The sequence below is a fragment of the Pinus tabuliformis genome, chromosome 8, assembly GCF_031772625.1.
Source record: "Pinus tabuliformis cultivar Carrire ecotype Pingquan chromosome 8, CPIR1, whole genome shotgun sequence".
Lineage (NCBI taxonomy): Eukaryota > Viridiplantae > Streptophyta > Pinopsida > Pinales > Pinaceae > Pinus > Pinus tabuliformis.
Window position 1 is genome coordinate 1,238,625,751 of NC_142294.1, and position 7,723 is coordinate 1,238,633,473.

Consider the following 7,723-nt stretch of genomic DNA (forward strand, 5'->3'; position numbering starts at 1 on the left):
CTGAATTTCAGCATCCAAAACAACAAATTCTCATTTTCCGTTTCCATAACCTTCATCAGAGGTAAGCTATGTCAGCTTCAATATTCAAATTACTTCAAATGCTTATACCCCTTTAAAATACTTGCAACGCAATGACATATTCTACACGCAATTCTCAGTGAAAGTTTCTATATATAATTCCAAAAATTCAGTTACATTAAAATCTAGGAAGATACATGAACAAACTATTACATTATCATTTAAGGAAGCAAGATGACAGATACCGACAAGCTCTATCTATCCTAATAAATAAATCAAAACAAGTGAACTTGTATGCTTATAAAACCCCGAAAATACTTGGCATCCTAAAAAAAAAACACTGAAATTCAGTTTTCGGCTGTGCTTTTTTCTATTTGAAATTTGAAGCTTAAAGGATCCCATTCACATATACATTGCTACTGAAGCTATTGATGTTGATATGCTAATTGCACAATTTATATTAAAAATTTGATCTGGATGCGCAGGGGAACATGAACACACAAAGTTAATCAAATACAATCGAAGGAAAAATGTGAAGGAGGTTAGGCAAAAGAGAGGTCAACAAATTTTCTGGTTTATCCCATCTGTGCAATTGGATATACAATATGGAATACATCTTCTAATGTTCAACAATAAATAGGCCTACATATATCTGCCAAATAGGCCAGAAAAGAACTTCGTAATGTAGACAATTCACCCTAAACCTCTTTTAATCAGGCTCGCACCTATTAAAAAATGTTTCCAATAAAAAAAATTGACCCAGAATCACAAGAATAGGGAAGACAATAAAGAATTATGCTGGAGCACTGAAATCTAAGATACATCAGAGGCATGCGTAGGCAACAATCTATGGGCATTACCAATTCTCGAGAGCAGACTCCCATTGTGATTCGCACAGTCATAAATACACCCCAGAATAATATTATCTTGGTGCACAATCACTTCTTGTGAGCATAATCAGCCATGAAAATGTGACACTTGACGTTGGAATGACAAGGCTGCTGCTTTCATAATAAACATACAAATATTTGGTGAAATATCTGTTACTCTGACTCCCCAAAAGGGTGATGGCTTAAACTTAACCACTTTTCAGGATCCCATCATCACCATATTACCCAGCATGATCAAGTGCTATATTCATATCTCCAACTTCTTAATACATCTGCAAAACCATACCCTGAAATTACTAGGCCTGCAGCGATATTTATTCAAAGTTGTGCTCACTTGAATCTTGGCCTAAAATCAGGTCTCCAGTTAGTGTCAAAGAACATTACAAGGCAAGGCAATTTGTAAAGAGGTTGCCCAAGCTTTATGCTGTGGAATTCAACTAACCTGCTCCCCAATCAAATCAAGGCCAACAAGGAGGAAAGAGATCCCTTGAAACAGTAAAAAGTAAAAATGAATTCCTTGAGCAGACAATAAACTCCTAGCAGAGGCTGTTAAAAGAAGAAAAGCTAAAGCCAATTCTTTCCTATAAAGCCGATTGGCTTTCTTTTTAAAGGGTTGTTTCTGCTGCTGTTCGGTTAATTTGTTGAGGACATCCAGGCCTGACTCTGAAACACCCCGATGATGCTTTGGGTGTTCTAATTGAGGATGTGATTCCTTCTCCATAAAAGCAACTAAATCAGCTTCAGATGATCTGCCCAACTTTTTTGTCACCACCCATTCATAAGCACTGCCAAGTTGAAAGAGCCCAGAGATCATGGCATTGAATTTTGTTACAGACATTGTGTTTTCAAAGAGAAGATATGGAACAATGAAAGGGAACGATCTTGGTGCAGGAAGTATATTAAAGAATGACATGATAGCAGGCACATAGCATATGACCCAAGATGGCAATTGAGCTTCTGGCAAAAACATAGTCATTGGAAGGATGATGCAAAAAAGAGTGAATGAATAAATAGAAAGGAGGAATGAGCTTTCGCAGCAAAAAGAAAAGGAATATTAAGTTGGCCTTCTTCGAGAAACCAATCTGCAGACACAACAGAAAAGAGCAAAGAGTTGCGAATAAGAAACAAGAGGAAAACTCATTCAGCAATTAAAAATCAGAATAAATAACTTACAAGAACTTCACCACATAAATAACCATTAAAGCAGATTGCAAAAAGCACCTCCTTAATGTTTTAGTTTTCCTAAAAGCATGTATTATGGACTAAAACCAACCTCCTTAGAACGGATTATGTCTGGTAGACACAAACGGAATAACTGCATTGGACCTGAATGCCATCGATGCTGCTGCTTTCGGTATGCTTCATAAGACTCCGGTAGCTCACACAGGCACTGCACATTCAGATATATGTAATAAGACAATCGCCATTCATAAATACTGGATCACATCCTCAACAAGACAATACATAAATGTATTCCATACCTGAACATCATTAAGATATATGAATTTCCATCCGTTTAGGTGAGCACGTACAGCAATATCCATGTCCTCCACAGTAGTTCTTTCCAACCAGCCCCCTGACTCCTCAAGGGCTTTGATTCTCCAGACACCAGCAGTCCCATTAAAACCAAAGAAATTGATGAATACACCATTAACCTGCTGCTCGACCTCAAAATGGAAAGCCAAGTTTATATTCTGCAACCTTGTCAATAAATTCTCATCCTTGTTAACAAAAGCCCACCTTGCTTGCACCAAAGCCAAATCTTCATTGCCCTACAGTTAGGCAAAGAGCTTAGACTGATCATAAAAGGAAGAAAACACTTTAAAAACTAGAGGCAACATAAGAACCTTGATTGGCTGCTGTAATACACAACTGAGAGACTAACCTTGAAATGTGGAACAGTTTTTTTCAAAAAATCTGGACTGGGCTGAAAGTCTGCGTCAAAAATGGCAACAAATTCATAGTCCTTCACATAATCACAAGCCATCGCAGACTTAAGGTTCCCAGCCTTATAGCCAGTGCGGACCACTCGGTGTTTGTAGACAATGTTAATATCCTTCTGTTGCCATTTCTGCACTTCTGACTTAATAAGTAACTGCACGTCTACATCATCCGAATCATCAAGAACTTGCACAAGCATCCGTTCTTTTGGCCAGTCTAAGTTACATACTGCAGCAATAGATTGCTGATAAACCTGCAAAACAATACAAAGGAAAGAAAGTTGAAATCAAATTCTAGCAATCTTGTTGAACAATATGGAATTCTGCTCAATACCGTATGTCTGCAGTTGCAGTACAATAGATTAAAGACCAATAGGGGTTGAACAAAACTTCAAAGCACCCAGCCTACAAACGTTACTATTGCAAAGAATTTCAACAAAACAGAATCAAGTTAGATTTAACATAATCAATTGATGCATGATAGAATAAACAAACACCAGTCTTTTTAATAAATACCCACAGAATTGGGGTCCTCTCTAAAAAAGTTTGTCCCAATAAAATAAGATAATTTTATTAATGTCCAATGAATCACCATAAATGGGTCAATGGGATTTAAGGATACAACCAGTACGAATACAATGTGCGAGTGCAAACACAACTCCTAGAAAATGCAAAATGTAAATCTATAATAAAATGAAATGCAATTTAAAGAAGAATACAATAATTGGATAGCCTCATAAACGTATATATAACCGGATCATGTAGAAGGCTAAATGAATAAGTCCAGGGCTGGAGGTTGATGATGTCAAGAATGGCAGAGTCTGATAGCCGACAGCTAGGGGGGCAACAGTGGCACTGGCTCGCTATCACAGTCCCCTGGATCCAACAAGGACTCTGGCTGCATGATCCTGGGAGGGATGTAGAAGCGAGGGATACTCCTAACATCCGAGGCCAATCTAAAATCGATACCAATAACCAAACAAGGTAGTGACTTCACAAACAGTATGCTTGTAGATTGACCATGGAAGTATATTATTTGAAAATTCTCCTAGGCGGACCATTATTTTCTAGGTCTTTTAAGATCCAATCTACAAGTTATTGACTAAGTCAATAAAAATCTATGTGGCTTTGTCACTAGAACCCCAAGTGCTATCAAAATCACACATTTAAAAGAAAAGATTACAGGATCTAAAGACAGTAAACCAAGTACCAACAACAACTAGACATCAGAAGAAGAATCACGGGATCTAAAGACCAGAACTTGGGAGTGACAAAAGGTATACATAATCAATTTTCCGTCCTCCCGCATCTGTAGATAGATTTAAGGAAGACCAGAACCAGTTTTAACAGGAAAAATACAATATCTAACAATCAGAACCTAGTACTCACAACAATTACATGTTTACACCATCTCCCATATGTAGACACTAGATAGAATCAACTTATGTTTTAGCAACACATTTGAAAAAAAAAAAAAAAGAGGTCAATCATAAACTCAGTAACAGTCTTCAAACACAATATGTGAGTTTTGTAACTTTACTGAATTAGAAGCAGAAAAAAATTGTCAGAAACATTGAAACATTGATAATCAAAACAAGATAAAGCAAATTTTTGAAACAACACTGGATCATATTTACTGCAACATAACTTGTGAGCAGTATGAGGCATAGAATACACCTCAGACACTGACTGGACACTAATTCAATTATTTTTCAGTTAAGCATACACTAATTTTATCATTTTTCAGTTTAGAGTGCCAAGCTAAGTCATTTTTTGAATGGAAGAGGGACAAATATCCAACATTGCAAGCCTCCGGGTCAGCTCGCTAACACCTCCAAAAGAGAGAAAAAGGCCCAAATAAGTAGTACCGCAAGTACACTAATCCATACCCCATTCAGTCAATGTGTATGGGATGACAGAACAATGGAGAGAGATGAACAATCTCACAGATTCAATTGGGCATAACCCACATTCTAGCCAGAGTCTAAAAAGAGAAGACAATGAAAATAAAAACCGACATTGATTCAGGTAGCTGCAATGGATTTTTCCTTTACAAGAACATCAGACATTTGGAATATGGTACCCGGTTAAATATGTTGCCTATTCCAGCTTGGATGGAAAGAGAGCCATGCCTCGTACAGTACTTGACCTTTTTAATATGCTAGTATTTTTTCAGTAACAACCTAAAAAAATCCACACCATAGATGATCTGTCCAAAAATTGTAGCCACCTAATCACTGAAGCCACATTGGCAAAAGGAGTCATCAAAAGACAGTTTGAAGGAAATGGGTCGAAAATTTCCGTCTTTGATTTTGATAATGTCTGTTCCCTGGAGGGAAGAGAGTGGGGACGAAGAGCAGATAAAGCTGCAGTCGCACAGAACTGCAGACACAGACGGAGCACTGAAACCTTGCTGCCAGTGGCAGAGAGCAAGGACTGTAAATCTGTGAAACACTCTGTACCATCCCTCTCGATAAAGCAATCAACAATTTTTCACTTTACAATAGATGTTACTGTTCGTGCTTTGATTTGCTGCTCCTTATTTCTGGAGCATGGTATACTGAAAATTAAATAAATAAAAACGGACAGTTCCATGTTTCTGGGCTTCTTCATAAACCTGTTTGCCGTTTGAATGTTGTAATGTAATCTCCACTTACAGTTTTATCAAAGCATCATATAATCGTGTTATTAGCTCGGATTTCTTGTTGTTAGAAACCCTCTATTAGCAGTAGCAAAGGTTTCCCCACTGTAGCTTTTGTTTGTCTAACAGATCAATACAATATCTGTCTAGTATCATTTTATGCTTCACCTATAAATGAATAAAAAAGCACAAAATGCAATAAAAATAACAGTTGTGAACACATGAAACAAATCGAAATTGCAAATCTAGTGTTATGTAGCCTCTGTTCTAAAATACAGAACAAAACACGCGCATTGTTGCATAATGTAGGTTGAGGAGACTAAAAGAACCCACATTGCAGTACAAAAGCTTAAGCTTACGCTTACCTCCATCTCGTTACACATGGGAATCTGAACCAGAACCATCGGATAGTCTGCTGATGCACCTTTTTCCAAATCCGCTGCTGAACTTGGGAATTCGAATTGAGGCACCGGCTTAATCTTTTTGATGTGGATCCACAGGCACCCCATCGCCAACACCAGTCTATCTGCCGACTGGATAAGAAACAGCACAATACAGATGTTGGCCAATGTCTGAAGAGGAGGGGCAAGATAAGTGGCCCTAACAAATACCCATTCAGAATAAATGGAATGCAAAACGCCCTGCAAGTCCAGCGACGGAGAAAAGTCGAAATGAGGGCGGCTAAAGTGCCAGCCTTTCATATAAGCCGCAATCTCAAACCCTAGCATCAAAATGGCAAATAACAGAAACCCTCTAATGACTCTGTACAGTTTACTTTTCCCTGGTTTGTCCTCCTCTGTCACACGATTTTGATTCTTGTTCAAAGTGACCCTTCTTTTTACGGCGGAGAGAAGGCTCCATAGCCCCTGCGCGAGCCAGGCGACACAGCCCGCGGCGCGATGGGCTTTCAGCAGCCAAACCCAGGTAAGTTGCCTGGCATTTTTGCCCCGGCCCTGCTTATCTGAGTGCTGGAAATCGTCGTCGGGGCTTTGCAATTCCACCATGGACCAATTTGGATTCTCCATTTTCACTACCACGGAAGTGCCCCTGTGGATCTCCTTCTCCTTGTTCCACCATTCTTGAAACTCAAAATTGGTTGCCATACATAAGAACCAAACGACGCCCCACCCCCCGGGGAGTCACATGAACAAAAAATGGAAAAAGCACTCTGCCCAAGCCTGGATCTTTTCACTTCAGTGAATGCAAGAATGAATCTTTGGCATAAGTTGGAAAGACTTTTGACAACAATAATAGTAAGTACGTTGTCCTCCTCCGCTTCCTCCGTCTTCTAACTGATAGAAAACGAACCCATCGGCAGCCGCGCCTATATAGAAGCTGCGCCGATCTCGCAATGCGGAGGCCGCCTGGAGTTTGTGAGATTCGATCCGCGAATGTCGAGATGCGATAAGCCAGGCGCGCACGCAATCAATAACTGCCCTTCCCTACTCCTCTCGTTCGTCCTTCTCTCCTCTTTCCAAACCAAAACCCTACACTCCACGAAGTTCGAACCCGCGATCCCACATTCTCCTGCAACAGCACACCAGCAAAATCAAACGCAAATGGCACCAACTTATGTATCCTCGCAGCAGCATTTATTTCTGTACCGTCCCGAGGGTAATTTTTATTTTTTAACTCTTCAGGGCCCTGTAACAATTGTTTTTCCCTAAACTCTGTTTTTTATTTACTTTTTAACTTAACGCCATTTATGGCCGCGATTCACACGCACTAAATGTCACGTGGCGGGGCCAGGAAATCCGTTAGTCCACTGTTCACTGGCCACGTGTTGCGCCGATCGGGACCCGTCACGTCAATAGCTGGACTCTGGCTGTCAAAGGCAAGCCGACAACGGAAACCCCTCACATACATGGATGGACTCTGTCAGCCACGTGGACAACTTTTTCTTCGGTTAATATTTATTATTTGATCGGGTCCCCGTGGATGGAAAGATGTATGTGGAAGTCACGGCGTCAAGCGCTGATGCCACGGCTAATGACGGCGCCGTGACGTTCTGTCGATCTCACCTCAATCCAGCCAGCGGGGTCGTGGTTTGATGTCGGTGCAACCAACTAGGGGAAGCGGGAGCGTCTCTCACTTTAGTACGCGGAGTCCATGCCAGACCAGGGACTTTTTTGGAATTTGGTGTGTGCAAGTTTACGTCGTAAATGGTCAAAATTGATGTGTTTTCTTGATAGTTTCAATTATATTTTTTTCCGAAATGATAATTTTAATTATTT

General features: G+C 39.9%; 1 pseudogene across 1 annotated transcript; it reads right to left on the reverse strand.

Moving 5' to 3' along the window:
- Positions 1-576: 576 nt before the first annotated feature.
- LOC149239879 (putative xyloglucan glycosyltransferase 9) lies at positions 577-7,091 on the reverse strand (annotated as a pseudogene). The gene is made up of 5 exons (XR_016246464.1): positions 5,855-7,091; positions 2,794-3,102; positions 2,390-2,680; positions 2,182-2,298; positions 577-1,990 (listed from the first exon to the last, which is right to left on the reverse strand). The product of XR_016246464.1 is annotated as a putative xyloglucan glycosyltransferase 9 (transcript).
- Positions 7,092-7,723: the final 632 nt, after the last annotated feature.